This window comes from Chrysemys picta, chromosome 1, assembly GCF_011386835.1.
Source record: "Chrysemys picta bellii isolate R12L10 chromosome 1, ASM1138683v2, whole genome shotgun sequence".
NCBI classification, from domain to species: domain Eukaryota; kingdom Metazoa; phylum Chordata; order Testudines; family Emydidae; genus Chrysemys; species Chrysemys picta.
The window spans coordinates 293,472,366-293,498,267 of record NC_088791.1 but is presented as its reverse complement, the minus strand read 5'-3'; the positions used below and the strand labels follow the sequence as shown (position 1 = coordinate 293,498,267).

The 25,902-nt window shown below is 40.5% G+C and overlaps 1 protein-coding gene across 19 annotated transcripts in view; it reads left to right on the top strand.

The window, feature by feature from the left end:
- ENOX1 (ecto-NOX disulfide-thiol exchanger 1) overlaps positions 1-25,902 on the top strand; it is a 485,482-nt gene that overhangs the window by 171,674 nt on the left and 287,906 nt on the right. For 2 of the 19 annotated variants that reach the window (XM_042845282.2, XM_065581198.1), the window contains one exon: positions 19,489-19,512. The exons of 16 other annotated variants lie outside the window; for them this stretch is intronic. The gene's annotated coding sequence lies outside the window, so the exon portion shown is untranslated. Of the gene's footprint in view, positions 1-3,358; positions 3,497-19,488; positions 19,513-25,902 lie in introns of those variants that run through there. One more of the 19 variants, XM_024110129.3, reaches the window with a different exon arrangement.

The window sequence follows — 25,902 nt, the reverse complement described above, 5'->3', positions numbered from 1 at the left end:
CCTGGGGGATAAATATGCCATGTAATCCTGTGAAGATAAGCAAACCCATATGACTCAATTTTATTGCTCCATCATGAAGTCTTAATATGGACAAATGTCAACTGCTTTCTGTGTGAATGTTGTGTCTGGAAGAGGATTTAAGAAATATTACTCCTTGGGAAGATACTGTGTTCATATATAGCTTTATTGAAAAGAGGAAAAAGAAACTAATAAAATGCCTAAGCATATGTTTTTAGTATTTTAAACATTAAAAAATTATCTAAGGTTCTCCTTTAAAACAAAACCTAGAGAAATATCTTGAGGCTATTATAAGTGTGTTGCTTAAATAATGCACAGATAATCACTGAGGTTTCAGTGTCTGAAGTGAGTATAGTTTATGATCTAATGTCTGAAGACCATTAACTAACATCTGCCAGTAGCTGGAAAAAATGGAGAAAAAAAGCACCAAATTTTAACTCTTCGGTTATTAAATAACCCTTTTTCTATAGTACTGTTAGTAATGAGGAGAAAATCTTGGTGAAGTCTAAAGCTCCTACTTGTACCTAACTAAAATTAGGTTGTTCTTTGTCATTCATAGTTGACCTAGAGAAATCACTTAGTTTTTCTTATAAATCAGAAAGTGGTTTATGCTTTTTTGTTTTGCATCTTTTAAATGGCCTCAGGCAGCCATGAAGGCTTTTAGGCAGGAACAAGAGTGTTTTGGCCTGTGGGCCATCAGCAATGGCTTCTCAGGCATTACTCACTCTGATATTGTAATTTTCATTTAATGTGTTGAACATTCTAACTTGGAGCCAAATTCTGATACCCTTACTCATGTTGAGTAGCACCATGTGTTTCAATGGGACTGTTCTTGGAGCAAAGTACTATTCAGTGTGAGTAAAGCATTTGGAATCTGTCCCTTAATGAGAATTTCTGGATATGAGATATGCGAATCCAGGACTTGTTCCGCTTGGTTATATAGCTGTGTTTAAGAGGTTAAGAGTGCTGCACATATAGGCTGTATTCACAGCATATACATGCACTGTTTTCTGTTTTCTATTTAGGAGTAATTCTTACACTCACAAGTTTTTCCACTGATCTCATTGGGCTGCTTGCACGAGGAAGCTTTGCCAGATTGCATCCTTTAGAAAGGAAGACTACAGATAACAGTGCATCATAGTACATTATGGATGACATTTTCAAAATAGGGACATCCTATTGAATTCTGCTGTGTCATCACTTAAATGTTCACTTCTTCATGAGACGTATGCTTGATCAAAATGTATCACTAGCATTTCCTTCAGACCTATTTTTTTTCTGTCCTGACCTGGATTTAAACTCAACAGTTTAAAATAAGTTTAAATAAAGATGGTGAAATAACATTGTTTCAGTAGAGTTACATTTAAAATAAGTAATTTCCTTTTATCTCTGTTCTCCCATCTGTAAAATGAGGATAAATAATATTTACCTATCTCACAGGGTTGTTATGAGCATTAATTTATTATTGTTATAAAGCTCTTTGAGAACCTTGGATGGAAGGCACTATTGAAGTACAAAGTATGGTATTTGTTTATTTAAAGGTGAAACACTTTCAAAACCCTTTGATTTGCAAAATGAACATGAATGTTTAAGTTTACTGAGAAGAGCAGAGGTGAAATCATTATTGCATAATCTTTAGGATTACTAGGTTAAATTGTCCTTAACAAGTGCTTCTCTTGGCTACATAGATTGGTGACTCAGATTGTCCCCATGCATCCTTTCTTATGGGTAATTGAGAAATCTGCAGTTGTTCACGTGATTCATGGTGCTGTGGTCCAAAGAGAAAATGGCTTCTGGGAAGAATGAAAAGAAATGACAATACCTGTACATTTATGTTTACATTATCACAAAAACTGAAGAAGTCAGAACATTTAAAATTCTGTCTGACGTTATAGGCCAGATCCTCGGCTGATGGAAGTAATCAAAGACAACGAAACTACGCTGAGTTAAAATAGCTGTCGCTCTGTCGCTCCATCTTAACTGACATGCTTCATGTGAGAAAAAAGTCACCACAGAATGGATTAAAGGGTAGATTGACTGTTTTTTATTAAGTTGAAAATCAAGTGAATATATTAAGATAAGAATTAGTTTAAAATTAACCTTGGTCAATTAATTTATTAAAATATCCTTTTTGTCTATCTGTGTGTATTTAGTGCTTTTGAAAATTGCTACCTGCACCACCAAGGAAACTGGATTCCTTTTTAAACCACAGCTCTAGTAAAATATGGGCCAAAATATTGTGACCTTCCCTCCACTGCCCTACTAATGTGCCTCAGGCTTTATAGAGAAGGCCTACCCAAAGGTGGTTCACTTTTATGTGGACCTGGCCAATTCTTCATAATCATCAGGCAACCCTTCACTTACTTTTCCTTGGGAATCCCTCCCTCTTCTTAATCCTGCCACCTTCAATGCTCCTCATACCAACCACCATCCTTCGAGTTGAGTAGGACTGGATGGACTGCCCCTTTGGAGTGCTCCAGCTGTGTGCTGTGAAATGTATTTTGGAAAACATTAATGTGCAAGCACAAAATACTGTGTTTCTAACTTGACATTTTATATACATATATAAAATGCCAAGTCAGTAACACACCATATATTTATATATATAATCGCCAGGCATTGTCAGACACCACTCCACTTTATGGACCAAAGTTTATTAGAAACAACCATGAGAACTACTGGTTCTGAATTGTATAAGTTTTAAAAAGATATTAGAGACTACAGACTTCTGTTTTTGTGTTTTCAGAGTTGTGTAATTTACCAATGTCATAATCACATTTTTTCATTATTATAGAGAAGGAGAAAACTGCCCTTGCCCTGTGATCATACTGAACACAATTTTATGGTGGTATTATAAACCCCTTGGACCTAGGGATTTGTAAATTCAAACGTACATGCAACTTTGAAATGTACAGTTTCAGCATTGTTGTTGTCGTAAATATGGGCCATAAAACAAACCTCTGCTCTGAACCAGATTGGATCAAGCATTGTTGCTGAGACTCATTTACTTTTTCCTCATGTTCTTCATCTTAGCATCTGGTTCTATACTTCACTCTTCTCCATTTCAAGGTTATGTTTTGTTCCAGTGCTGGGAGTTAAGGAATTGTCACATTCCAAGGGGAATCTGTTTTATTATTTAATCTATCTTGCTGTAGGTTGCTGCAGCAAGTAGCTTCAGTAATCCATACTGATGAGTTGTCCCCTCTCAACATATGGCTGACAGGTAGACTTACGAATGAGGAAAAAAAAAATCTGCCACAAGGGATCTCTGCTGCTAATGCACGTAGGAACTCATTTCTGCCCTGCTTCATTAACGAGCAGATGCTGACATGTAACTTGCCTCAGAAGAGCTTTTATTCTTCAGAAGATACCTAAGAAGACGATGAAACAGAGAAATTAGAGGGCTTTTACTAACTTCTCTCCCTACAATGGCCAGCTACTCAGATAACGAAGGTCCTGCATGCCTAAAATTCTTAAGGTTAGACTTTATCATTATATAACAATAAAACTTTGGCTGATGCACTTTTCAGACAGAGTTTTCAGGGCTGTAGCAGAAAAGGGAATTGTTAACCTATCTAGTAAATAGGTTTCTGTGAGAGTAATGAATGTAATCTCTCCAGTAATTCATACACCTGACCACTTACTGTTATACCATGTAGCTGAATGATGATAATGGTTTCTGTTAGTGTGTTAATTCTGGGGCTGTCTCTCCCATGGTCCCTGTGTGCATAGCAGCAGGGACCTCTTTTGGTGATAAATACTTCTCCCTTCTGCTTGTCTGTCTGCTTGTCAATCACATGTAAACAGAGGCATGGATTCTGTTAGCATGGATTAATGGAGACCCTGTTACATTTTGCAGGTAGGGTTCTTCCTGAAGTTCTGGTGCTTGTTTAATATGTACATTTTATGAGATATGATTGTATATGAATCTCTAAAAAGCCTCATTTTGTACCTTCCCTAAGACACTCAAAAATACATGAGGATTTCTTATTTTGTTTTGGCATACTGTATGTGAGTGGTTCCTTTAGTCCCACCAGGATAAACAGAAAAAAGCTCTTCTCTGCTATCTGGTGATAATTTTCTAAAGGTCAGTGTTGTCAATCCCTTTTACAAGAAATGCTGCCAGTCAATTACTGCCCAAAAATGCCATGAAGATACTGCTTTTTATTTCATTCCCGGGAGCCAGAGCAATGGAACTTTTTCCATGTCCATCTCCCCCTCAAAACCACTTTTCATTCACTGGTTTCTGTGCATTGAGCGAATGTTTTCTCAAAAGGGATATCACCATCCAAATCATCTCTGTCCGTGCAATTCTCCTCTCTCCTTCAGATTAGTTAAGAAAACCCTTGCAGATGTATGGTGTAGGTTCTTAACATGACAAAGTTTGTTAATTACTGATGTGGAAATTCCTTCCCTTGTTTAAAAAAAATGAATTTGAGATTCATACAAGGCAAAGAGGATATAACTCACAAAGTAATTACTTCATCTTTGACACTTAGAGGTCGCATGTCATTGTCAATGTTTGGGCAGGAAGAATGAACAGAATAACATCACTTAAGGAAAGGAACATTTTAATTTGGATTAAACAAGTATTCGTCTCCCTGAACTGGTCAAAGGTCAAAAAGAAATTCTTTTTTGCTCCTGATCTACTAATTACATGTATAGGCAAACCCAAATAAGCATTCTCTACGTGCTTGATCATTAAAGAACAGAATACGACTGATTGAAATTACTGTATTTTCATCAAAGATCTCCATGGGTCAGATTAGCTGGCAGGCTTTATTGGCTAAAAGAGAGGAGGTCAATGGATGTCAACAGTTATGAAATATGTAGTTCTGTTGGAGGAGGCATCCTTTCTTGAAAGTCTTTTGGACATAAAAAAATGAATTTCTCTTGTCTTATTGCTAGCATCTCTTCAAGCCCTGGCACAGCATGGACATTAATTCTAAAATACTGTAGTTTCTTGTCAATTTTTATCCTTTCAACCACCAAGAAACACGGTCTGAGGTGCACATTTTGAGTCCCTCTCTTAGAAAAGGAAGCACAGCAGATCATGATGGCAATGTTTAATTTTCCCAGATTGCATCTCATTTTAGGACTTTAGTGTCTACAGTAGCTAGGCTTCAGATTTCCTCAATGTGAGCAGAGACGCAATCACTTTCTTACTGCAATAACTGTCTTCTGTCTCCTCCCCTGGCCTCACAGAAAAGTAGATGAGAATGGAATAGTGAGGAGAAATATGACAAAAAGAGTATTTCTGAGGGTCAATTTCATGGATAGAAATGACAGTAAATGACATCTAAGGGTCAGCAGCACAGGAGAATCATTTAGGGAAAGAGGAACATCTCCATTTACTGTTTTAAAAAGGACAGAGAAATAACTTCGGAGCATCCTTTTTTCCTGTTGTAAAAGGTATTTTTCTAACCCTTGATTTCATTTTTTTTAAATGGTTATACACTCAATTTTGAAAGCCCCAGTAAAGCACTGAAAAATTACAGGTGTCAGACCCCAAATCCTATTTTCCAGGTACAGAAAAGAAAACCCTGTAATACAAAAGAATTTCAGAAGGATGAGGCTGTAATTGGCAATTTAAAAAAAAAAAAAGATAAACACATAAGTTAGTTGACTACTGCCAGTTTCCTTTATCAACCAACTTTATATGTGGCATGGAAGTAGGACCAGAAAGCCAAGGATATGCTATAAGGCTCACTTTCCCAAGCCATTTTAACCATATTATTTCCATGTTGGCATGAGTAAATTCACTAGTACAACAGAATAGTACAAAGATTGGCCCTAATTCTTGGTTGAGGGTAAGTAGTTGACCTCGTCGTATCAGCGGCTTTGAAGCTCCAAATGAGTCAGATGCACCTCTCTGATTCTCCAGCACTCACACAGATCAGGTATTGCAGCCTGGCATGTGGCCATAAGTGGAAACCAAGGCGTGGTGTAGGAGGCCACACCCACCCTCCTCTGTGTGTCCCTTATCCTCCTCTGGCTCCCAGGGACTTTGGAGACCTAGAGCTGGTTGTCATGTAAGCAATGCTAGGGAAACACACTGATCACCTAAAGGAAAAAATAATCTCAATGTTACCTATGTTGAACAAGCCAGCAGATTTATCCATCACAAAAACTGATCAGATCTGTAAGAGCAAACACCAGTTTGACCACAGCTGAGTTGTCCATCCCATTCCCATCGGAAAAGTCCATTTCAATTTGCACATGAGAGATACCAATTTTCCAGCCTGGAGGTTTTATATGGAACATCAGAGTGCTGCTTTGGTGACCTGATAGGTTGTGAATAGTTTCCTGCAGAGATAGTGAGTTAGTGGATAGTTGCTAGACAGTCATTAAAACGTGGTACTGCAGTAAAATAGAAATATTCAGCAATGTTGCCCTGTATAATCCATTAACTATTGCATGTGCAATAATGACATGGTTTTTATTGGTGCATGGAGCATTTCCTGGCAGTGCATGGAGAGCTGGCAAAGCAAACATGTCTGTCCCTTTGTTTGCAGCCGCTTAATTGCATTAAAGGATAGCTAGCAATACATTACTTTCCTAATTTTTTTTTTCTCTGTGAGCAATTTCTGAGTGGGCACAAGGATTCCTTGGGGTTGTGAATGGGAGGGCAAGTAAACCATGACACAATCGCTGTTAAAAAGTGATCCATATCTTTGAGAAAACTTGTGCTGGAATATAATCTTACTGGTTCCCTCACCATTCTGCCTGCCAATCCATGTAGTTTGCTGTGCAATCTGGAAAAGTAAGCTATTTGTACAGGAACACAGGAATTGCCATACTGAATCACTCAGCAGTCCATCTAGTCCCATATCCTATCTTTGACAGTGTCTGCTCTTAGATGCTTCAGAGGAAGGTGTGAGCACTGTGTAGTAGGTAGATGGGGGGTAAAGCAGATCACTTCATGACATTAGGTCTCATCCTAGTAGTCAGAGATTGGTCTAAGCCCCAAAGCATGATGCTTAATATCATTTCCACAAACTTTATCATTAAATAATTATAATTGTATATTCTTTATATCCATATAAATGTCCAATCCCTTTTTGAATCTTGCTAAATTTTTGGCCTCAATGACTTCCTGTGGCAATGAGTTCCACCGTTTAATCACATGTTGTGAGAAAAACTTCTATGAGTTTTGATTTTCCTACCTTTATAATTGAATGTCCTCTTGTCCTTACATTATGAGATAGGGAGAACAGAAGCTCCTGATCTACCTTCTCTAACCATTCATTATTTTGTGTATGTTTATGTCCTCTCTCATTCATCTCCTTCCTAGGGTAAACAATTTCAGACCTTTTGAGTTCTCTTCATATGTGTTTTTTCCAGACCCTTGATCATTCTTGTCATGCTTCTCTGAATCCCCTTGAGTTCAGCAATATGCATTTTGAGAGGAGGTGACTGCACACACAATTCCAGATGAGTCTGCACCATTGATTTACATAAAGCCAGGATAATATTATTGTATCATTAACCATTCCATTTCTTATATATCCTGACATCTTTGTTGCTTTTTTTGACCACAGGCATACATTGAACAGAGGTTTTCATTCAGCTGTCTACAGTGACAACCAGGTCCCTTTCCTGAGTTGATGCAGTTAATTTTGAACCCTGCAATGTGTACATTGTTCCTTGCAATGTGCATTATGTTTATTTATCAACACTGAATTTCATTTACTGTTGTGTTGCCCATTCACCCACTTGTTTAGATTTCTCTGAAGTTTCTCAGTCCTCTCTGGTCCTAAATATCTTTGTGTCATTGGCAAATTTTGCTACCTCAGTACTCACCCCTCTTTCCAGATCATTAATAAACACATTAAACATAGGACCTAGTACAGAACCTTGAGGCTTTAACACTGCAGTTAATATTTTGCCATGAGGAAAATTGACCATTTAATCCTGCTCTTTGTTTTCTGTCTCCCAGCCCATATTTGCTCCATGACAATACTTTGCCTCTCACCCCGTGACTACTTAGCTTCCTTAGTGGCCTTTTCTGTGGAACCTTGTGACAGGCCTTTTGGAAGCTTAATATTTTTATGTCAGCTGGTTCTCTTTTATGTTTTGACACATCCAAAGAATTTTAAGGCATTAGTGAGACACATTTTTCCTAAACTGTGCTGGTTAGACTCTGTCATATCACAATCTTCAAAGTGTTTTGTTGTTCTGTTTTTAATTATTGTTTAAACCAGGTTGCAAGGTACCAGCTTACTGGCCTGTAGTTCCCCAGATCACCCCTAGAGCTTTTTTTCAATTATTGGTACAGTGTTTGGTACTTTTGGAAAGTGTTTGCATAGTTTTGTTAGCAGCTCAGCTACTTCACACTTGAGTTTCCTCAGAACTCTTGGGTGTACCATCTGGACATGATGACTGATCAGTTTTCTCCAGCTTGTCGTCTTCTGTCACCTCAGTTTCCTAGAATACCGCATCTTTATTGCCAGAAAAGAGCAGGACCAGTGTAGGAATCTTCCCAACAACTGCAAAGGTGAAGACTTGTATAAAGCAATCATTTAGCTTCTCAGCCGTGTCCTTATTTTCCTTAATTGCTCCCTTTAACTTCTGGCGATCCAGGAGACCTACCATTTCCTTTGCTTCTGATACAAATAAAAAAACATTCTTGTTTGTTTTTACACCAACAGGTATTTGCTCTTCAAAATCCATTTTGGCCCTTGTAATTTCCCACTTACAAATTGCTTGCTGTAATTTATACTCTTCTTTACTGGCTTCAATATGGTCAGATTGCCATTTTTGGAAGGATTTCTGTTTAACTTGAATAGCCTTTAGAAACCCACCATGTAGCCATATTGATTTACTCCCTGCCTTCCTGGTTCCCTTTTTGTTCAGTAGCACACATGCCTTCTGAGACTCTATTTCCTTAAAGGATTTTATTTCCTTTAATTTCCTTTAGAGTCTTTTTGACCAACCTATGCTTTTTACTGAAATCTCCTTTTCTGAAGTTCAGTCTCTGTCACCTTTTGGTACACCTACCTGCTCTTTGGATGTTGAAACTAATTATATTGTGGTCGCTATTACTTAGTGACTCAGCTAATGTCACGTCTTGAATTAGGTTCTCTGTTACTTAAGACTAGCCTGTCCTCTTGTGTGTTCTAGAGCTAGCTGTGCCGAGAAGCAGTCACTTAAATTATTGAAAAATATTTTTTCTAAACTTTATCCCTTTGGGCCATTTGACTAGTTTGTATGTGGATTATTGAAGTCCACCATTGTTACCAGTTTGTTAAATTTTTCTGCCTCTTTCATGTTTTCCTCAATATTGTTCTTTCAATTTCTTTTTCTTCATCCAGTGTAGCTATACTGATATATCTACATTCTTACAGCTTGAGATATTGAAGAAAACTTGAAAAGTTGCAATCACTTTTTTATTTGCTGGGGAAGGAAAAATATTATCAGTTGAAACTGTGTGTGTGTGTGTGTGTGTGAGAGAGAGAGAGAGAGAGAGAGAGAGAGAAATTACCAAAAATAAATAAATAAATAAAGTGGGGAAATTAATCACAGTCCTGAAGGATGGTAGGTTTGAAAAAAACTATTTGACATAGTTGTCATTTCCCAATAAACTTCTTTAGTGGCCCTTTACTTTAGCTCTGAATAGTCTTTCCAAATCACAGTCCTCATTAACATTTTCCACGCCCTCTTTCCTAAGGCTCATTTCTTGCTCTTTCATATCATATCTTCGCTTAGGTGGTTAAATCATCTCTCATTGGAGTCAATGGGAGTTTTGCAATTGACTTCACTGTATGCATGATTCAGCTTTAAGTGCTTCAGTGCTACTTGTGATGGTCTTTAGATGTCCCCAGATTTTGAGGCACCTCATCACCACCTGCCCTTATCATGAAGAAGTCTTGTCTGTTCCTGCTGTGGATCAAGTCCCTGAAACCACCAGCCTCTGGCAACACAAGTCCTACCTTCCAGACCTTCTCAGGCCTCACTCTCTCTGTACTAGTTAGCAATAGGTATGCACCAACCCCCAAGTTCTCAGAGCATTCCCTGTAGTGCCCAGCCCCTAATCCACTGAACACTCACAGAATTACTAGGTCTGCTGTTCCCAAAGGAACTGTACACACCAGTTTGAAAGATTCAACTCAGAACCACCACTTTGCTTAGTACCACATCACTTAGATTTATTCTTGTGTTAACTATACATACGTTTATCATCAAAGACTAGAGGGATTCAAGTGAGAGTGAGTAAGAATATTGGAAACGAATGGTTACATATAAAATGAAATCATAATATGCTTTCTAGAGACTAAACTTAACTAACAAGTTATCCTCCTGTCTAACGAAGCTTATCTCACCCAAAGTTCTCGACAGCAGTTTTCAGCCAAGCCAACCTGAGACTCCTCTTTCATGAAGAAAACTCACTATCCATTTACTTCTTAGATGAAACATGCCGGGTGTCTTCTTTGTTCCACAAATATACCAGAGCAAACTTTTCATGTGCATTTCAAAATAGGGTTCTTCCTGCCCCCGATCCTCTCGCAGTTTACTTCTTCCTGGTACTTTTCTCTCTATGAAGTTTTCACAATCCTTCATTAGCATTCAGTTCAGACTGGTGAGTGGTGACCCATTGTGAACTATACAGTTCTTAATTTACATGTAAACAGACAGATAAATGTTGCTTCTCTGACAGCACACCTGTTTTTCACCTTTGCTGATGAACAGTCCCTAGATACAGAACATAATTTTCAGTGTACATACATAATTCCTTACACAACATCTGTGCGTGTGTTTTGCGATGAAATTGATGACCACTGTGACACCGGTTTTGATTTGAGACCTCACGTGACATTCTCTGGTGAACTAGAATGTATATACCATACTCAGGAGATTCCTGTAACCCTTATGCACCCCATCTGTGCCCCTTGCTAGTTGGCACAACCTGGTTTCTGATTCACACTACTCCAGTCCAAAGGATTTATTATCCTCTTCTTTGAATGGAAAGATGCATCCTTAGTAGTTTTCCCCCATCTCCATTTAGGGATAAGGCTTGTTTACTGAAGAAAATAAATAAATGCCATGGGGAAAGAATTTTTCTTCCTGTGTGATGCAGGAATGAAACCTGGTCACCTGATATACCATTTTTTTGAGTTGTTCTTTTCTTCATATATCATATAAACATTGGGCATTGGGTTATTTTCAAACCAGCTGTATAAGAAGGCAAGATGTTTAATAAAAAGATAGAATATTAATAGGGAAAATCATCCACCTACTCATTTACAAATTCTTTATTAAAATGACTATAGCTTTTTTTTAAATAGTTTTTGAAGTCCTTGAATTTACCCTCTTACTTTAAATATAGTTTCTTGTCCCTTAGTTCCCATTCTTATAGCTTTAAGGCTGGTGGGATGAAAAATTATCAGGAACGAGGGAGGAGGCCATGTGCAAAATGTCACCTCTGGTATTTAAACATAAGTTAATCTTGCTTTGATGCTATTAACATTTGCTGGTTATTTGGGAGAGGTAATTTGCACTGCTGTATGGTAGTGTAGATATCATTTGGTTTTGGGCCAGTTCCTCCTACAAGCAAGTTTCACTGTCTTCACATTGCCAGTTTTGACCTCACCTTGTATGGCTTTTCCCAAACAGCAGAACACATGCATGCTGCCACTTGTAGGCAATTTTATAAAATAAAAAGTCACATGAGTGTATAGGTTGGAAGAATGGCAGTCCTGGTTAATTGTTTAAAGAACTGATTGTCCATCCTGACTTTAAAGTTTATGAGCTCATGCAATAACCCAAACACTCAGAGCCCCTCACCACTGCACAATGCCCCCATACACTACTTGCACAAATGAACAACTCTCCCAGCATGAAACAACCCCCACACAAATCAACAGCACACCGCCAGGAAAACACCCATTCACCCACCTTCACGCATAGACTGAATAGGTAAGTATTATGTACATGTTTTTACTAGTGTACTTGTACATGAAGCTAAGTGAAATAGCACATTGTCCAAAAGTGCTACAGTCTGGGTGGATACTGACCTTACTATTCAACCCATAGGAGGTCAGGAACCCTTTCACCAAAGCAGCAGCTAGCAGTAGGCGCTTAGAGGTTGAGCAAGGCACAAAGTGAAAAAGCCCTCCTGGCTCTGTGGTTCCTTCTGGAGCTCTTTCCCCAATTTTCCCATACATGCCCCATAAGAGTTTAACCTGATCACAAACTCTAGAGATAGCCATGGGCAAACATCTTCTGAGCACTTCAAAGCAATTTCAGTGCCTGATGATCCACTACCAGTTCGCAAGTGTCACCAAGGGTATATGTGTACCTGTAGTGAGCCAGTGTGGCTCCCCGCCGCCCCGGAACAGCCCATCTGGAGGCCAGAGTGGGTGGAGCTAGGGAGCTCTGAGCCCGCCCCTCAGAGGGTCAGGCGGCGACCCAGAAGTATAAAAGCTCGCCCTCACAGCTAGTCAGGCCCCAGCCGCCAGAGAGAGCAGATGTCTCCAGCCTCACTCGTGGCTGGGAAGACCCCGTGGCCCAAGGCGGCCGCCAGGACTGGCCGGGCCTGCCCTGCACCCGCTACCTGGAGGAGCCGCCGGGCCTACCCTGCGCCCGCTACCCGGAGCAGCCGCCGGACCGGACCTGCGCCCGCTATCCGGAGGAGCTGCCGGGGGACTTGCCGAACGATCCCTGGCCTGACGAACCCATGGTCCAGGATCTCCCCGAGGCCGACACCAGCCCCCAGGTAGGCCCGAGGGGGAGTGTGGAAGTAGTCCGGGGGCAGCCGACCCCAGTCTGGCTGCAGCACTGCCAGAGCCTATGTCAGTGTGTTGCGGCCAGGATCCCCACTGACTAAGCAGCGGGCCTTCTGCTGCTGCTAGGGCCCCGGGCTGGGACGCAGTGGAGTGGGAGGGCCTGCGTCCCCCTGCCACCCAACCCATGGGTGGCAGCCACCCAACCCATGGGTGGCAGTCTCCCCCTCTCCCAGGCCTTTTGAGGCTTGGGCCTACTATTGTTGCTCAGCCCTGATTGAGTGTCTGAGCTCCTGACTCAGCGTTTGTTACCCCACCCTGACCTATGGCCTGGGCTTAAATACTTTGCACTATTGTTGGTCAGCCCTGACGGAGGGCCTGAGCTCCTGACTCAGCGTTTGTTGCCCTGCCCTGACCTAGGGCCTGGGCTAAATACTCCTGCTCAGGCCTGACTGAGGGCCTGAGCCCTGACATAGCATTGGTGCCTGCCCTGAGCCAGGGTCGGGCTTACTGTGTCTTCCGGGACCCCAAGGGCTGCCGAGGGAGATCCTGCAGCCGGACAAAGTACCCAAGCACCAGTGTGTAGTGAGCCGGTGTGGCTCCCCGCCGCCCCAGAGAGGGTCGAGCCCCGGCAAACACTTGTACAGTACTGCAACCAGGAGGAGTCAGTGCAGCACATGTAGACATACTCAAGTTAGCTTTGATCTGGCTTGCATTATCAATAGCCATGAAGCTACAGTAGCATGGACTAGCCCTGACTGCCCAAGACCCTAGATACATGCTTGAGTGGCCACCACTCATGCTGGCTTCACTGCTGTGGTTACTTGAACGAGTTTGATCTAGCTAGTTCAAAGCTAGTGTGGATAAGTCTACACATGCTGCAATCACACTTCCTGACTGCAGTGTAAACGTAACCTAAGACATGTTTCAGGATAGACAAAAGGTTGCTACACTTTGGCTCTCTATTAAAATGATATAGACAGTTTAGACTTTTTTGTATGCTACTTTCATTTTCAGATTTTTTTCTCCCTGTTCCTTGTATGCAGCCATTTCTCCCACATTCTTGCCTAAGTTGAATGAGAGCCAAATGGTATTTGAGTCTTACTTTCAAACCTATGATGTTCGACTAGATATGAAATTAGGCAAAATAAGTTAGTCCATCCCTAGTTTTAATAAACTCTTTTTGTGGTTCTGATAAGGAACCCTATTAAAAGCCATGGAGTCTATTTTAATAACCTTGCTAAATGAGGCACATCACAAATTAAAGATTCACCATGCAAAGAAAAAGGATATACTGTGGTTTATTAACTTGAATTCAGGATTCTGTAAAGAGCATAGCACTCACTTCCCCCTGCCCCCTGTTTTGACACTAGTTTCTTTGCTCCATAGTCAAGCAAACCTCCTGTTAAGAGCCGGGGAACAGTTCCACAGCGGTTGTGTGGACTAAAGGAAATCGGAGGTTTGACTGAGGAACCAGGGGAGAAAATATTTGCAGTGAACATTTTATTCATCAGATCCCCCTATTTTCTGTTGCAAATTGTTTTGTAAACAGATCATGATTTCCACAGAGCTCAACAAATATTTTATGTGAACATGTTTCACCCTGTGGGTTTGAATATCCAATGTTTACAGTTTGAGATATGTTTGTTGTCTTCTATCTTCTAACTACATGGGGAAACTCAGGTTTCTGGTGTAAATACATTCACATTCACAATCAGAATTTGCGTTCTGAAACATCTCTGTAATATTCACTTAGAATTCACTATTTTGGCAAACATTTCTGCTAGTCAATTTGTTTACTAGAATATTTGGGGAAATCCAACTCAAAAGGATTGTGAACACAGACAAAGGAAGCTTATTTAAAAGTTCAGACAATTGTGTGCAAATATTTTTTGAAGTCTTCTTCCTCGGTTTCTACCTTCCGCAGTCAGAACTACAGGATTTGGCCCTTAATTACATAATTGAAGGCAAAAAGGGAAAATATCTATACCTGTCCAAAAGTATGATCACAAGTGTAATGATCATGCTTTTACAACAGTTTTTAAGATGAAAATTAGAGTATTTTTTATTGACACTATCCTATAAACAGTGATATACTTTCCACAAATGTCTAAATGCCATATGCATATTAAGTACCTATTCTCCTGCCACAGTTTAGTAAAATTTATATTTTGATTTGCATGGAAGTAAATCAGAAAAAGACTGGATGAATGCAAGTGCTTTACCTTTTCTAGCTAAAAGAATGAAATTACATATGCAAAACTAGTTACCTGCTTCATTAAGAAATATGAGTACAGACAATTTGTATGAAAAAATTATGGGAAGCAATTGGCTAGAGAGTCAGTGCAGGAGTTACTCTGGGTACTAATTGGCTTGGTCAGGACATACCCCAAACCTGATTTACAATCATTTCTAGCTTTAGTAAATGATACAATATTTTGGCAATTAAAACATGATTAATTTTTCCATGTTGTTTATATATTAATTTAACATGACCATCTTGGCTTAATTCAGATTAAAGAAAAGTAGACAATCTATTTTAAAATGTTACCTTTCAATTCTTATTTTTCTATCAACCCTTTGAGTGTCTATCAGTGTCCGGCATACTGAAAGTTCTCTTCCTCAAACTGCTGATCTTAAGGATATTTACATGAATCAGACCTCCTCCTATCAACTTTTTTCATACTTGAAGTCAGATTTTTGCTGAATGTGGCATCAACAGCTATTTCTGCAGTAAAAAACTGTAATGTCTTTTGAAACTGTGATTTCCTGTTACAGAGCAGAGAGCGCTAGAACATCCCACAATGGTGTGTGCATTAGAGAAACATAGGGTGATGAGAGGAATTGAATAGGCTGAACCTTGAGGTATGTGGAACGTAATAAGGATGCATTGAATCAAAGGGGGGAAAAATAGGCTGAGGCAGAAGAACTTAATGGTGAGATCTGTTAGATTGTGGAGTAATCTCCCAACGAAAGTGGTGAAATTCCCTTCTTTGAAATGAGACTGGATGAAACACGGGCAAATTATCTATAGAAAACATTCCAACATCTCTAATTTCTGTGGTTGACAAACAAAGGTGGTTTAAAGGAAGAGCTGAGGTATCTGGACTCAGTGCTCTGAGAATATCTATGCAGCATACTCACATTGAGAAGACAAGTCTATCCGTTGGGCAAGGGGCAAGCCTGAAAGGGCAAGATCAAGGAGTCTGATAGGTTTGGAGGGAGACAGTGAGGATGAATCAGTTCCTGGGAATAGGCTGATCAACTAAAGCTGACTCAAATTTGGAATTTCCATTCCATGAGAAATTCTGACATTTTGAAAAAGTGTCATTCCGATTCGGAACAAATCCTAGACATTTCAAAATTTGCCATTGAGGAAGGGAAATTCTGAAAAAAATATTGTTTAGGAAAAACTGAACCATTTTGGTTCCATTTTTTCCAAATGAAACAGAGCAACTGGCTTCCCTGACTCTGGGCAGTTCCTATGGAGGCAGGGGAGTCCCTTGCCACAGAACAGGGAGCCTAGAAGCCCTGGGTTGAGCTGGGGTCTCTCAGAGCTTCTAGTCTCCCTGTCATGCAACATAGAGCTTAGACCTTGAGAGGCCCAGCAAGAGCTGGGGCCCAAAGGCTTAGGGCAGTCCATGTGGCAGGGCTGCCCCAGAGCCATGTACCTGGGAAGCCCACAGGCCCCAGCAACCTGTCAGGTGAGCCGGCAGGAAACCAGGCAGGTTCATGATGGAAATCTGCCTGGTGGGAATGGGATGGTATCCTGCCTGTTTTTCCGCAGAAGGTAATGGAAACTAAAACATTTCTGTAAAACATTTGGATTGTGTTGAATTAGCATTTTCCAATGAAAAATCACTTCTTCTGAAAATTCCCAACCAACTCTAGTGAGCACATAGTGGATTTAGTCTTAACTCAGTCCTGGTGGATGAGAGGCTTTTTACAGTTATTTCCAAGTAGATACAAGAATAAAAAGCAGAATCTGATGCAAACAGATGAAATATTTCTCAGAGTTTGTAAAAGTTACAATGAAAGATGAGCTGTGACAGCCTGATTCTTATTTGCCTATGTCTATACATCATGCTGAGAATTCTGTGGGGCTGTGTGTTTGTTTATTTTGGGATTTAAAAAAATCTATGCAGTTTCAACAAAGTAAATTCTACAGATTTCATGTTAACAAAACCCTTTTATCCTCTCTACATTTTCTCTTTCCTACTACGGCAAGACAGGAGTGAAAGGTGCAAGCAGGGGAGTTGCTAGATTACTGTGGGGTTAGTTATTGAATCTTCCTGAAGCTGTGCTTACAAGATTCACAAGGTTGTTTTCCAAGCTGTTCATTAACACTTGCCAGTGTGGCACTGCATGGCTGAGCTTTGCAGTGATTTAGTTTTGTTCATAAGCTGAACAGAGTTATTGCATTTACATAACAGAACCAATTTATTTTAGTACTTCAGGCTTCTTATGCAAAGGACAAACATTTATCAGTATCTATAGTTCCTCTTAAATATTAATCTAAATCTCTGCCCTGATCTCCAACTACAGCTCTGCTCAGTGCTTCCATTTAAGGGTCTAAATAAATGGCCTGGTATTTTCAAAAGAGCTCAACTCGGAATGTGCTCAGTTCTTTTGAAAATCTGGGTCTAAGTGTCAAATTGAGAGCGGTTGTGTGCTAAGCTCTTTTGAAAATCTGTCTTTTACTTATGTGCACAAATTGGATTCTTTTGAAAATCTGGCCTCACTTGTGGGTGCTGAGCATGTGAAAATCTGGTGTTGAGTTCTTTCCGGCCTAGTGAAAGCTTGTATCGCCATTGTCACCAGGATGGGCATCTGTGCAAAAATAATAACTAACAAGCAATTGTACTCAGTGCCTAAGTGCTTGATTTTTAAAGGTTTATTTTGGAAACCTTCCAGTATGTCTAGCTATGTCAAAATCTTTTGTCATCTTTCTATATATGCTTTGCTCCTGCTGTGTCTGTCTTAGCCTCATTGCTTCCACAACATCAGACAGTTTGGGCTATAGCTGATCAGTATTGTATCCAATGTTCAGTGCAAAGAAAATTTGGTGTGGATAGTTTACAACTGTCTCAGGCAGTATTAGTTCAACCACCACACAGACATTAGCTGAATAGTAAAATAGTATCTGTCCACTGGAGAGTTTATCCTGTGTGATGAATTATATCTTGAACCTGAACTCAAAACATCAGCCTTGCTCATTAGAAGGTTCTTGCTGATTGGATTGTGTTGAACAGCTTATCATTACCTGTTCTATTTGTAAATATTTTGTTAGTAATCGACTAGTTATAGATATACTTAGTAACATATGTACACAGGCTGGCCCATATACTTCAGGCAGAATAATGATAATTATAATACCCACTTTTATAGCACTGTCATGCTGTCTGGAGCGGCTCACAACGGTGGGTGCCAACCTCAGATCAGACCATCAGAAAACAGGACTGACACCCCAAACTAGTGGAATATTCTATAATTAGATTTCACCACGCCAGAAATAAATGCACACTCCTGGATTACCATATTAGTTTTACCATGGAGTCACAGACAGTCCCTTTAAGCTCTCCAGCCTACCTTGCCACCCAGACAAACTGGACTTTTTGATATTGGTTACAATACCACATTTCATTAGGTTGCTTCCAACCCCAAAAGGCCAGTCACTTACCCAATGTCAGATTGGTACTCTGGATCTCACCAAAGACAATGCTGAATCCAATTTCTCTGGTAAACTAACTAAAGGTTTATTAGCTAAGAAAATAAATGAGTTATTGAGAGGTTAAAGCAGGAAAAATATATTAACAGGTGAGTCAAAGTTTGATGGCAGAGATGTAGTGATCTGCTAATTTTCCATAAGTCTCTCAGAGTTACCCACAATAATTCTGAGGATCTCTGTCCGCTTGTTCAATATTCCACCTTGTTAGAATCCGAAACAGATCAGAGATACAGGATCGAATCTCGGGATCAATTCTTATAGCGTCTTTTCACGGAAGGCAATTTGACAAGTATATTCATTCACAGCATGCGCTCTTCCTTTGTTGATAAAATGTAAACGGAGTCTTTGAACTTCCATTGTTGAACACAATGACCCATGCTTTGAAGTTAGCAATCTTTTACATTTCTAAGGCTCCAATGGGTAACGTAAAATAAACACAATGTGATATCCAGAAACAATCCTTCATTAGTTTTCATAAAGTTTGCACATCAAGTAAATTCTCATATTAATACTAACACACACTTTTGATCTAGGGTTAATTAAATACAAGGATCTATATAATGTAGTGCAGTGGTGGGCAACCTGTGGCCCGTCAGGGTAATCCACTGGTGGGCCGCAAGACAGTATTTACATTGACCGTCTGCAGGCCTGGCCACCTGCAGCTCCCAGTGGCTGCTTCCCACAGCTCCCACGGCAAACCGTAAACACTCTCGCGGCCCGCCAGCGGATTACCCTGAGAGGCCACAGGTTGCCCATCACTGATGTAGTGGATAGCAATCAACAGGTTATAGATAAGTGAAGACAATGTCATTTACATTTCCTCTGAAGTAAATTAACATTCGAGTGAATTAGTACACTTAACATTTCTTTGGTATTCACACAAGTGAACTGGCCTATTGTGCTGACCTGAGCTGGCCTGTCAGTGTCACAAGCACTTTTGATATTTAAAGTGTTTTGCAAACATTAATTTCAACAGCCCTGTGATGTGACCATGTATGTATCATTTTCTCTATTTTTCAGATAAGGAAATGAGGAACTGTGAATGTAAGTGACTTGCTCAATGCTACAGATGCCAGTGAAGGAACTTGAATTAGCACTGAGCAATTTGTAGCTCCCAGTCTTGTGCTCTGACCACTAGACCATGCCTGTCTCACGTTTAAAATGTTTTATTAAAATATTCACAATTGTATAGTAATATGCTCATAAGCAGCTTAGCTTAAAAGAATACATGCCAAACTGGAAGATAAGTTTTGGACACTGTATGCTCACTATATTTCTGCCTGCCTGACCATTGCTACGTATTTATTATATTATAGACTTGAAATATGGAAACTGATATTTTGAAAAGACTGGAAATTCGACATTCACAAGAGTCAGATACATCATGTAGGAAAGACAGCCTCTGGCAATTTTACAGTTTCTCTGCACTTGGCCATTCATTTCAGTAATCCATTCCTATTAAAAAGTAATAATAAAATATTTTTGTTTAGCAACCTACCTTTTCTGAATTGTTCTTGAGTTGAATCACTGTTGGCCCTGTCTGAGACCCTTTGCCTGCTGTTCTTTCTTAATGATGCCACATTGCTTATCTTATAAAGTCATATATCCAGTATGTTTATTGTTTTAGATAGTTGCTTTTAATGTAACAGTATCTCAAATTCCCTGTAACACCCAAAGCTCTTGGTTGTAATGACAGCCAGTGGACAGTCTTATTGTAATTTTACCATTGCTCAGTTCTGTAGAGCCCACTGCAGGGTTTAGTCCTGAACAAAATTTACATAGCAGTGTGGGGAATGTAAGCTCCAGGTAGTTACATGAAGTATCTTCTGCACTGAGCTTACCTATTCAGAGAGGTTGGCTTGACTTATAAGATGAGGAAGAGGGGAACTGAATCTGTTTTGTTCAGGATGGAGTTGCAGAGCTGTTTAGGGGGATGGGTAACTCCATGTAAATGAGCTCCCTATCCACTAACCACAAGTAGTATTGGGAGTATTTCTGATCCCTCTCTCCCACTCTGCTGGGAAAAGGAGTTACCAGCACTCATGTTGTAGCAACCCCTCTGCAGTTCTAGTGAGAGGAAGCAAGTCAAGGCTGCATTCCCATGCTTTTCAATAAAAAAAGAAGTGAAAAACCATCCAGTGTGTGTGTGTTTGCCCAAACATTATAGTATTCTACTGACTCATGAAAATGTGAAAGTGAAATGGACTTGCGTGTTTTCATTGTCCAAGCTAAGAGACATGGGGGAAAAGAAAGAAAGAAAGAACCAGCATAAATGATGTTGGGAAAACTAGGTTTTAAACTGTGTTTTAATAATCTAACACACTGTAGTTAAAGGAAAGTGTGTTTTTAAAATATTATCTATTTTCCTTTGAGTGTCTTTTTCAGGCCATGACACAGTACCATACAAAATAAAGATTAAGAACAATTCTGAATGCCTGGTTCAGATATTTGAATAATATAACATGATACAAAATGGCATAGCCTTCAGTGTCTTTAATAATGCTAGTTAATTTCCTGCAAATGCTACTGGAATGATGCTCCAGTCAACTGGAATATTTTATTCATAATCATGAGGTGTTCAGTGCCTGTAATTACCAATTTTATTCCAATTTGTCAAGCTTCATAAAAGAGAAATGGTAGTATAAACTACAGTTTGATTTATCTAAGGGTCAGTGAATGTTTCCCATTATCAATTCTGGTTTTCAGGGTTTAGTTTCAGTTGCTTCTAGGTTTAACGTTCACTGTGTTACTCTGCTATCTTAGGGTTTTTAAAAAAATTACAGTAGCCAGTTTGAAATGACACTACTTCATGACTAAAACAGACTTCAGAACAGCATTGAAGTTTAATTTGAGAGTGGGGAGAGGGAATGTCCCCTTGTGATCTTTAAGAAAGAGCTGGCAATGGAATACATTGTCCTTCATTTTTCATTTGGGGCCTGATCCTGTGAAATGTTGATTTGGGGCCTGATCCTGTATCCCCACTGTTTTCTGTGGAAGTTGAGAGAGCACAGCCCATGACATGAGCAGGGCTTTAACCTGTTTCTCATGCACATGTACCCTCTCTCCCCTTCCCTTCCTTTTTCTGCCTAAATCCATCCTGTATGCTGATAGCTATATAAGTGACTGCAGGACATGATCATCACACTAATTCCTGAGTACCTTGACATTAAATCACAATCAGGCATCCAAAGGAGGATAATTAAAAACAAACAAACAAAACCAATCAATGGTTCTACCAAATCAGTGGCTCATCCCCTGCTATCAGAGTAAAGCTGCATAATTGCATCAATTTTCTTCTCCCCTGAAGGTAAAAAAACCTTCAAGCCTGGGTATCAGGAAATCAGTCTTATACAGACCACCGCGGTTTCCTATCCTGCCTAGTGCATGTGCCTATGGTTATTGTGGGGAACAAGCTGTTCAGAAGACTTCAGCCAATGGTTGCATTCATTTTCCATATCAATCAATTTTGTGTTTAAAAACCCCAGTACAGCAGTACTGAGATGATGCTTGTTGTTTGTGTGTATTGTGGTAGTGCCTAGGAGGAGCCCTAGCCATGGACCAGAGTCCCATTTTGCTACAAACACACAGAAAAAGATGGTCCCTGCCTCTAAGAGTTAAAATTAGAATGATCTGTGACTCCGTCAGCTGTAGTTTATTCATAAACTATTCCTCTTAGTCTGATTTTATAGAAGCCTTTGGTGTCACAGTCATTGAATTCTGTGGCATTGAAACTGCAGCCATGGTTTAAGGGGGTGGGGAGGGAGGGAGAGATATTTGATTGTTCTGCTTGGATGCCTTTAATGAGGAAAAAGTAGTGAGTTACCTGGACAACTAACTGTAAGCACCTTGCGTCTCCTAAACTAGTTACCTCGTATAACCAGCACCTTTTTTATGCCTATATATTAATGAAAATGAATAAAAGCATTTTGGGGGGGAAAGGGAAATTTTGGCTGTTCAGATAACTATAGAATTGGGTGACAGAAAAGTGGAAGCTCAGCCATCACAACTAGCCAGTAAATATGTAGGCTTGTGTGTGGAGTTTGTTACATTTTAATTTTATGTATGCTTGAAAATCGTCTGCTGAATCACAGAGTGAGTGCAGTAGGGACGGACAAGCTTCCTCTCACTGCCTAACCAATGTGCCCCAAACCTGCCTTGAGGTAACACCTCTAAGGGTCAGAAGGAAATTCAGATTCCATGGTTTATGGTGTTGAGATTGCTGAGTCATCTCACATAGGTAACACTGTCAGACAGAAACAATTGTTCTAGGCAGGACTCAGAGATGAAACCTAGATCTGAAAGGCTCTGTATGCAAGTACCAAACCCTTAAACTATCCAATCACCTTCCCACTCCATAGGGTTGCCAAGCTTCCAGGATTGTCCTGGAGTCTCAAGGAATTAGAGATTAATTAAAAATTATGTCATGTGATGAAACCTCCAGGAATACGTCCAACCAAAATTGGCAACCCTATGCTCCAGAGAGAGATTTTCAGTTACTTTTTCAATAAATTTCTTCTTTACCAGCTTTAACACCAAACTGGCTTTTCTTAGCTCTCTCCTTCTGACTCTGGTGTTGCTCCCTGTTTCTGTTCAGCTATCCATAGTCTGCATTCTCATTTATTCTACTATACGTTTCATTGCCAGTGCTGTAAACTATTTTGTCAGGTTTTCAAAACAATTTATTTTGAAGGGTAAATGTGGCATAATGTGTCTGATTGACCCAATATTCAAAATAAATCCATATTTTTATGTTAGACGAATCATACGAGTAAATATTTTTGTAATGAATGTTTCCAGACTTCTTGTATAAATGTCATAATTATATTCACAATATGGATGATATTTTGGGAGATAGACAGTTTACTTCATCATTGCCCAATAGACTAACTCATCAATGGAGTATTACATTTCAGATTTAAACAATTTCCATTCTTCAAACTGTCCCTGAGTTTTAAATCCACTCACTGTTGTAACCACAAGTCTCTTCTTATTTCAAGTAGTGCTAGATTGGTCCTTTGTGGTAAATTTCATGGGTTAGAAATGGGATGCAGAGCCATCAGTTCCTAGGCTACCAGTTCAAAGCCTGGTTAGGCTGGCAGTGGTAAAATGTCCTAATCTTCTAATGGCAGATTAGGTGAACTGTTAGTGATCTCTGTCCATTTGTATTGGAAATGTATCCCCAGCATATTCAACAAAAACATAGTTGATACTGCCAATTTTGTTGGCACCTCTGCAGTGAGACTAACATATGGTGGTGGTCCATAGTGGTTGCAAGTAAATAGCTAACCATTGTGATGAGTTATCACATTGTGGGATAGGAGATTGACATAGTTTTTCTTGCCTTTACTTAGAACAGGATATAAAATTGTTTGATAACAACTGGTGAATGTTGGCTATTTTTTAATACTCTTATTTTATTATTTCACAGTTAGGGTGGAGGTACATTAGCAGTTCATTGTGGGATAGCCTGAGCTGCTGCTACCTAGGGACTGACTTGTTCTGGGTATAAAAACAGGAGTTCAGTTTCTTAGTGCTCTCATTCTGGCACTTGATCCTTCTTACGAGCTATAAATGCACTCCTGCTCCTGATTTATTTTAAAGGGATATTGACAAATAAAGGTTGCCCTTCTTAATGGTGAATAAGGGAAGGGAAGTGGAGAGGACAAAATATGAAATCTTCAGCTAAACTGTTCCTTACCATCGCTGGCTGTAACACTTTAAGACAATATGGCATACATGAAATGAGAAAATCTCCCATATTCTTGTTTCATATTTGTCAGGTATGTAAATATCTCAAATTATTTTGCTTAAATTATCCCCAAAGGGGTTTTATAACTAGTTTATGTATAAAATATAGTTGTAGTTCTCAGGTTATCTTTTATGTAGTCAAACCATTTTCTTGTTTGCATGCTAATCTAAACTTCACTCTTCATCGCTGAATAACTTTAGCAGCCTTAGTCTGGCACTATTGTGGTATTTTCCTTTGGAAAGAAAAATGAATGTGTCTGCTTTTCTTAATCTCAAATTCAGTCTCCTAGTTCTTTGTTATAATTCCTTTGATGTGAACAAAACTCCAAATCCATTTTTTATGAAATGTAAGTAGCAAGTATATTTAAGAACCCCTATGTATTATCAACAACTTCTCTATAATTTAATGGTTAGTAAATGCTAGGGAACTGCAAAATTGTGTGCCTCAAAAGGTTCTTGTTGTTTCATGCCTCAGTTTTGATTATCCTGGAATGCAATTTCTAATTTCCAAATGAAATATAAGACTTGCTGTTCTTCTTTGAGTGCTTGCTCATGTCTATTCCACATTAGCTTTGTGTGCAACACGTGCACCCTTGCCAGAGATTTTTCCCTCAGTGGTACAGTAGCTCCTCACTTAACATCCTCCTGCTTAATGTTGTTTTGAAGTTACGTAGCTCATTAGGGAACATACTCATTTAAAGTTGTGCAATGCTCCCTTATAATGTCGCTTGGCTGACTTTACAAGGGAGCATTGCACAAGTTCCTCTTCTCCGCCTCCTCCCCCTCCTTTCTTCCCTCCCTCCCAGTGCTTCCCCCGCCCCCAAACAGCTGTTTGGCAGCGCTTAGGACTTTCTGGGAGGGAGGGAGCGGAGGGAGCGAGCGAGCGAGTGGGAAAGCTGCCCCCCCCCCGGCAGGCTTCTCTCCGGTCGCTGGCTGCGCGGCTGCCCCTGCTCCTCCTGAGTCCTCCGGCCCATGCTCGCAGGGCTGCATTCTGAAAGGGGCTTTAGAGCTGCAGGCCAGGGCCCCGGGGCCTCCTTAGCTCAGGGCCCTGCAGCCCCTAAAGCCCCTGCATTCTGGGTGGCCCTGCCTGTTGGGGGCAGGGACGGGGGAGGGGAGGGAGCTCCTAGAATCGCGACCATGGGGGCGGTGCCACGCTGCGCAGAACCACCTGCACACCCCCTGCACCAAACAGGAGCTGCCCCAGGTAAGTGCTCTTCACCTCCTGCCTGCCCCAGCTCTGAGCCTCCTCCCGCACCCCCACCCTGAGTGCCCTCCCACACCCTAACTCCCTCCCAGACCCTGCACCCCCAGCCCTAAGCCCCAGGAAGAGAATGGAGGAAAAAAAGAATGAAAAACGGGCAGGGGAGATAAGAGAGAATGCTCTCCACATGGGGGGGCCCCAAAAATGAAGCTAAGCACAGGGCCCCACTAACTCTAAATCCACCACTGGTGGGAGGGGGAGGAGCGGGGAAGGGCCGTGTCTCCGCTCCTCCCCCTCCCTCCCAGAAAGTCCTAAGTACTGCCAAACAGCTGTTTGGTGGCAGGGAAGTGCTGGGAAGGTGAAGGAGTGGGGACGCAGCATGCTCCAGGGAGGAGGTGGAGTGGAGGCGGGAAGAGGCGGGCCTGGAGTGGAGCGGGAACAGGAACAGGCAGGCCTGGAGCATCCCCCGGCAAAGTCAGCACCTG